The following is a 7,097-nucleotide window of genomic DNA, read 5'->3' as shown; positions in this document are numbered from 1 at the left end:
GAGCAGCATGGTTTATCAGTGAAAGGATGTGGGACAGTGCAGTTTGTAGGGATGGGGGTTCAGCAGGTGCATCCCTGCACCCAAACAGCCTTTCCATTTCACTCAGTCCCTCACACTGTGGCACCAGTATCAACCTAGGTTGTGGGTTTGGTTCCTGTAAGGGCCACTCATTGGCCTCACATCCAGCTGGAAACCTCAGACCCTATTTCAGAGTAAATAATGAGTTGATAAGATTCAACAGAACATGAAGAAATACTTAGATGTTACTGTTTTGTAGAATGGTTTGTAATTCTTGCAGATTTGTGTTAAGGTGCTGGGCTCTTCTTGCTTCCTACTGTATTAGCAACATGGTTTAGCTATTGTTGTCCAGTGGAAGAGGAAGGGGAGAGAAATTCCATAAAATACTTTGTAACACAGAAGCCTACTTGCCAGTGATGTATTTGCACAAGGAGATTGGGATCAGAGATCTGTCATTTAATCCTTTGGAGCCTTTGAATCTCCAAGGAGCCCCGAGGAAGTCACACAGTGCTCTCAGTGGAGTTGTGCTCCTGGCCCAGCTGCTGCTGGATTCATCCCACAGACCCATCGCAAGAGGAGGGACTGGCATGATCCACCAGCACCTGTTGTGTTGTCCAGGGCAGCCCAGTATAGCCCAGGCCCAACATCCGTCAGAAGAGATATTCAATCAATGGAAAGGCAATCTAAAGATCCAGAAGCACAGTTCTGTTTGATAAGCCAAACCAGCATCTTTCTGTGTAACCTTGAGGTGCTTCTTGTATGAGAAGTATGAAAATCTTTCACAACCACATTACTGTGCTTAGACTGTAAGTATAACACAGCTGGGCATTTTGGACAAAATTTCAAGCAAGGCAACCCTTTCTAGTTCATTTGCACAAATGGCTGTATGCAGCCTGTTCCTGTTGCGAACTGGCCAAATCATGCATTGACTACTCTGCTGGGATATTATTCTATTTATAATCAAATGTTACTGTTGGGAAATTATTTGGTTGGCTGTTCTGTGGTGTGATTTTATGGCTGGAAACCTGATTCATTGATCTATTATGAAAATAGTTTCACAACCAGTCTAAGCTCATTTAGGGCTGCTGCTGCACCTTTTGCTCTCTCTCCCCACACCCACCTCATGTAGTTTCTTCGTGTTCCTTTTACAGGACTGGCACCTGAGCAGCTGGTATGACCTTTTTTTTTTTTCTTTTTTGTGAGGTTGGTTTTGAGTTGGGTCAACTCCTCTTGCTCCCCAGTTTACTTGAGTGTGCATGCTGGTGTACACTCACTGTCAAATGCAAGCAAGGGGGCAGGAGGGAGTGACTGGGAGCATGAAGAGATACAAAGTTGTTTCTTTGTAGTTATGGAGTGGATAAACTGATCAAGAAGCTCCATCCAGAAAGTTGATATTGGCAGTCCCCATCAGATAGGAAATTTAATTTCCTGTAAATTTGGAATATTTTTCTGGTTGATTTGCTTTGGATCTGATAAACCCAGCATTTTTCTAGTCCACCTTGCAACAAGGGCTGAGAGACTGTTGGGCCATCTTAGTGCTTCATTTTGAAAACACAGAAGTATGACATTCGTTCCAGGGCTGTCTGACCACACTTTCACTCTTTTCATAAGATGACCCCCTAATTCGTGCATGTGGTTTTGGTGTTCTCAGTGAGTGGTTAATACGGCCTTGACAGAGATCACTTACAAGCACAGCAATGTGTATTTTGAAGAGATCGGTGTGCAGTGGCCGGAGTTAAGGTGTTATTCATGTTTCATCTTCATTCAGGTCTTTTACTGCTGAATAATAAGCTGAAAATTGCAAGGCATTGGTGGTTTTGTACTCAGGTGAGGCATGCCACATAAGGGGCATAACCCCTCCTTTCTGAATCAAATTCTCATGAGACAGTAACCTCTGCTACATTTATATTCTGATAGAATTAACTTCATGAATGACCAGTTCAGGATTTGAAGGTATCATTTTTGTGACTTTAATGAAAGAGAGTCAAGTTTAGCTATCATGTATGCATGGAGCACTTCTGTACACATGCAAAATAATCTCCAAGCATGTTCACAGTCCAGACTCACTGCTTGTCCTCTGAACATGCTCATAAAGTGTGCTTTACATACTGAGGAAACCTGTGGAGCATCTGGGATCATTCTGCATACCAGCAGCCAGCTGTCACTTTGCATATTCAGAGCCTGGAGTGTGCAGCCTGTGTGTCTGAAGGTGCTTGTCCCCTTAAATGACAGGGTCCAATTGTAGATCTGGATGTTATTTAAGTTTAGAATCCTTTATATTCTGTGTATCTTATTATCTGGGTCAGGGTTATTGATCTAGCAAGGACTGGGGACCTGCAGTCTGTGCACCGCTCTGAACATGAGAATAAGTGTATCACTGAATCATCAGGTTGTGTGGGTAGAGCAGGACAGCACTTCTGCCCTGGGTAAAGAATTAGAAGCTATTTTCAGAATGAGAATATTGTGCCAGAGCCCTATTCTAAATCAGCAATAGCAAAGTTGTGCTGACATTAGGTCTGGGAATTGCTAAATTTAGGTATAGACTGGTGTCAAAAATGCTAGTAGCTCAGGGAGTGCTACTGAAAGCTTTGGTGTCCAAGTGCTTATTGTAATCATCAGAGCTGTGTATGGCAGGAGAGAACCAAGTTTCCTGATTTCATTAGCTATTGGCCAAAGATGAAGAGCTTCTACAGAGATAAATTTTGGAAACATGAAATAGCATGGGTTGGAATGGACCCAAAAATCTTGTAGTGCAACTCCCCTACCATGGCCAGGGAACCTTACACTGGAACAGGTTGTTTAGAGCCCCATCCAGCCTGGCCTTGAACACTTTCAGGGATGAGTAATCCTCAGCCTCTCTGGGCAACCTGTTCCAGTGCCTTACCACCCTCACAGTAAAGAATTTTTCCCTGATATCTAATCTAAATCTGCCTTCAGCTAGTTTAAAACCATCACCCCTTGTGCTGTCACTACAGGCTTTGGTAAATGTGTCTCTCTGGTAAGCTCCCTTGATATTTTAAAAGGCCAAAGCCTTTTGTTTTCCAGACTAGACAACAATTTCCTCCCTTTACATGACATAAGATCCATTGCAAAGGTTTCCATTCAGTGTGTAAATGAATGGAAACACATATATATAACCTGAATGTAAAAATATAGAACATTTTTTTTTTAATGTAAGACTTCTGTTACAATTGACAGAAGGTGATTTTGGTGAGTATTACAGTAGGAGCCCAACACCATGTCTTTCCAGTCTAATTTCTAGGCTCATGAAAACTTCCAGCTGGTAGAGGAGAAGAACTTGGAGTCTACATTTTAAAAGACAAACCATGCTCTTGACTTTATCAATAGGCACAGAGAGCTCTTTTCTTTCACCAGACTTAATGAAAGTTCAGTCAGCAGGAGAAATTTCAAGAAGCCACAAGCCATTTCTTGTTTGCCACCGTCTCTTTCAACTTTTACAAAATCTTTGTTTTCAGAGAAGTTTCCCTGTTGGGCAGATTGGCTCCAGCATTTACAAGTCTAATTACAGCCTAAAGGGTTGGGAAGATCTTTGAAGTAAAGTGTATGCTGCCATGTAGGGAGATCTGGCTGCTGATAGAAATCTGTGTCGAATAGCAAGGGGAGATTCATTCCTGCAAGAGTTCCAAATATTTCTGGGAACTGGGAAAATTATTATGAACAGGAGAAAAAAAATCTTATTGTTACAATGCAGTAGTTGACTGTTCTGGAAGCTTCCTGAAGTCCTTCAAGTCCTCGTGTCCTTGATCCCAAAGAGTCTGGGAGGTAGAGAAAAGCTGAAAAAAAGCACTCTCAATATGTTTTCTTACAAAATTTGCACTTAATCGAATATCAAAGAGCATTAAGCAGTCACTTCTGCTATTATCTCTCATACCTGCTTGCTATTGGATACTAAGGTTATTTTAATGCTCTTCAGAAATTCCAGGAATTCCTCTGCTTGTTTTCTGTGTTGTTCTGCTGCCTGCTGGCTCTGGGCAGGCTCCTGGAATGCAGCTGGCCACATGCACATCCTGGATGCTCGGTTTGGTTGGTTTGGTTTCGGCACATGGGTTGTTTAGCACCAGAGGTATCTTCTGTCTTGTCCTGTGTCCCAGAAATGCATGTGCTCCACTTGAAAAGCGCTGAAAATTTCTGCAAGCACTCAGTCAGTGGGCAGCAATCTCCCTCCTCTTCCTCTGCCTATCCAGGCCAGGACTAAAGGTCTGCTCCCTCACACCCCTGATCCAACTCTGTAAAGCCAACAGGCTTTACAGAGCACACGCAGGGAAAGGCAGCTCTGTGTTGGCTTAGGACTGGATGCATCTTCTCTGAAGAAGCACATGTGGACTTGAAGTTTTATGTGTTTGCTTCTCCCCTAGCTGTAGCTTGTTCATCTCTCCATAAAAACCTGACTTTGCTGTGACGTGGCAGGTCGATAGTCCTTGGCCTTACGTATTTGCATAATGCATAATACCTCGAAATCCCAGGTAACACAGGCACAAGCCAAGGGGCAGAGGAAATTAGCCCTGTTATCAGTGTTATCAGCTGATGGATGGGGAAGGAGAAGGAAAGGCACTAGTGTGATTTTATACCACCTAGATTCAGGTGGTTCTGCTTTCTCTGTAAAGGGCAGAACAGTGACAGTCTCCAGGCTGGGGAGAAACAAACTGAAACAAACCAGGAGCAGTCACACGTCTTGGAGTGTAAAATTCTCCAGACAGCTGCCAAAGCCTTCCCTTTGCACATTCACACCAGTTTCAATGGAGTCTGTTTTTAACCTCTGTAGCTACAAACATGCAGCTCCTGTGTGTCAATTAGCTCATGAAGGAGTGCTGAGCACTTCACGTTGTTATTTAAGACAGCACAAAGAGCACGTCATGTTGCCTAATCAGATGTCAGTGACTTGCACCCACACTGGGCTGATCTAAATAATTGCACGGTTTGCAGGACAGCAGCAGACAGGACACAGCAGATGGGAGCTCACTCAGTCCCATGGAGTGAGTGATTCAATGGAGCACAGATTTATCAATTGCACTGTGCAGTAAATCACTGCTGACTTTATTTCCTGCATTTAACAAGCTGCTCATTAACTGGGAATATAATAACTAGGTTTGGAAGATTTGTGATGTAATCATGTTTAGAATTCTGTATTCACTTCTGAAAATTAATGTGGATTTTTTTCATGCAGCAGGAACATTCTTTCTTTGTATGACTCTAGAAAGGAATTCTGTTTTACATAGTGTGACTTGTCTGTCCAGCAGCTCCTCTGTAGATTCTGCAAAGTTCCTGTGCATATGCAGATTATTCAATACACTGTTGCTGATCTTTCTCTGTAGCCTCTAGTTGGAAGACAGTGATGCTTTATTTGCATTTCTAGTTATTACAAACCTGTCTTCAAATACTGTTCCCTGGTTAATAGCCATGTTGGACAAACTAGCATGGACAGTCTTGCCTTTGTGGCACCTGACCTGCATTAGAGCCAAACAATGTGACCCTGAGTGTGCTCTTCTTGGTAGAAGTGCCTAAGTTCTATTTGTCTGTGCTCCCCCAGCAGCCTGGCAGGCCAGATTTCCTGTGTGGGCAGAGGACACTGAGAGCTCCCAGCCCTGTAAGAGCCGTGCCTGGTGCAGTGCTCTTACCTCTGCCAGGCAACCGCCCAGCCCCAGCTCTAGCTACAAACACTGGAGTGGCAAACAAGGCATTTCCCACGTAGGCCAGGCTTGTGTAAGACCTGCAACAGTCACAGAGGCTGATAAACCAAGCTCTCTATTCTTCTGGGGAGAAAAGGCTGTCGTGGATGAGCCTAGAAATCTCTCCATCCCATTGAATTACCTTGGACATTCCCCACTAGCAGCTGCTTAGAGAAAAAAGTAAGAAACACAAATGCTGAGTAATGTCCCTCCAGTTTCCTGCAATCTGCAGGTGTGGGAGTTTTCCTCTGAGTTCCCTACTGAGTAAAGTGGCCCTCTGAACACATTCTCTGGCTGGAGTCTATCTGACAGTTCTCAAAAATTTCTTTCTAAGTTTGGAATATTTTCCATGAGTGCCTCTCCCTTTTTCTCCAAGTTTATCATTAAATCCTGCAAGCAGTGTTTCAGGGTGTGGCAGACAGAGTTGCCCAAAGTGTAGTTCAGTAAATGGATGTGGATGTTGCTGAGAGCTGTGATTCCCAGTCCCTGCTGGGTGGAGTGTGGTAGCTGCAGATGGCAGGATCCTTGCCTGCCCCTCTGGCCCAGATTACTGTGGGTGAGGATGTGTGACACACAAAAAGGGGATGTTTGTCCTCAGCAGGGGCAGTTCACAATTTACTGACTGATGTAAATGTGCTAAGAAGAGATTAACTAAAGCATAATATGTGTTTCAGTTGCTCTCCTAAACTCCATTTGAGCTTGTCAGAATTTTCTCTCCCTGTTGCATTCCTGTTGTCCTGTAACTAACACCTGGGTTTATTTCTCCCAGGCCCCAAAGAATGCTGATTCTTGAGGGTATTTAAAAGCAGAGTCCAAGATGCACTAGAGTTTGGGCTGGAGGACCAGAGATTGTAAATCTGGCACAATGTTGTGTTCTATTACAGGAAGAAACAGATTTTGCAGGATGGAGTTTCCTTAGGGTCATATCTCTGACTGAAATCAGAGAACCATAGAATCATTTCAGTTGGAAAGGACCTTTAAGGTCATCAAGTCCAACCATTACCCCAGCACTGCTAAGGCCACCACTGCACCATGTCCCCAGGTGCCACATCTACACAACTTTTAAATACCTGCAGGGATGGTGGCTCCACCACTTTCCTGGGCAAGCCTGTGCCAGTGCTTGAAATGCATACCCTCAAAGGATGAGGCATCATCAGCAAACCTGTCCTTTCACTTCCAAGTGCATCGTGAACTTCCCTGGTCAGCCCTCTACAACATAAACTCAGGCCAGTCCATAAGATCTATTATTATTAATTTTATTAATAAAACTAATTCTTCATTCTATCCAAACAACCTTAGAAATTCTTGCAGGAAAGAGCTATCAAAGGCAGATCTGCCATGAGAATCAAAATCACTGGTGCTCTTCTCCTGCTCTCCTGAAGAAGTTGGCCC

At 43.7% G+C, this 7,097-nt stretch overlaps 1 protein-coding gene across 1 annotated transcript in view; it reads left to right on the top strand.

Moving 5' to 3' along the window:
- MCF2L2 (MCF.2 cell line derived transforming sequence-like 2) overlaps positions 1-7,097 on the top strand; it is a 114,903-nt gene that overhangs the window by 59,127 nt on the left and 48,679 nt on the right. The window lies entirely within an intron of this gene.

The sequence above is a fragment of the Serinus canaria genome, chromosome 9 (genome assembly GCF_022539315.1).
Source record: "Serinus canaria isolate serCan28SL12 chromosome 9, serCan2020, whole genome shotgun sequence".
In the NCBI taxonomy this organism is placed as follows: domain Eukaryota; kingdom Metazoa; phylum Chordata; class Aves; order Passeriformes; family Fringillidae; genus Serinus; species Serinus canaria.
This window is presented reverse-complemented; position numbering and strand designations above follow the sequence as displayed.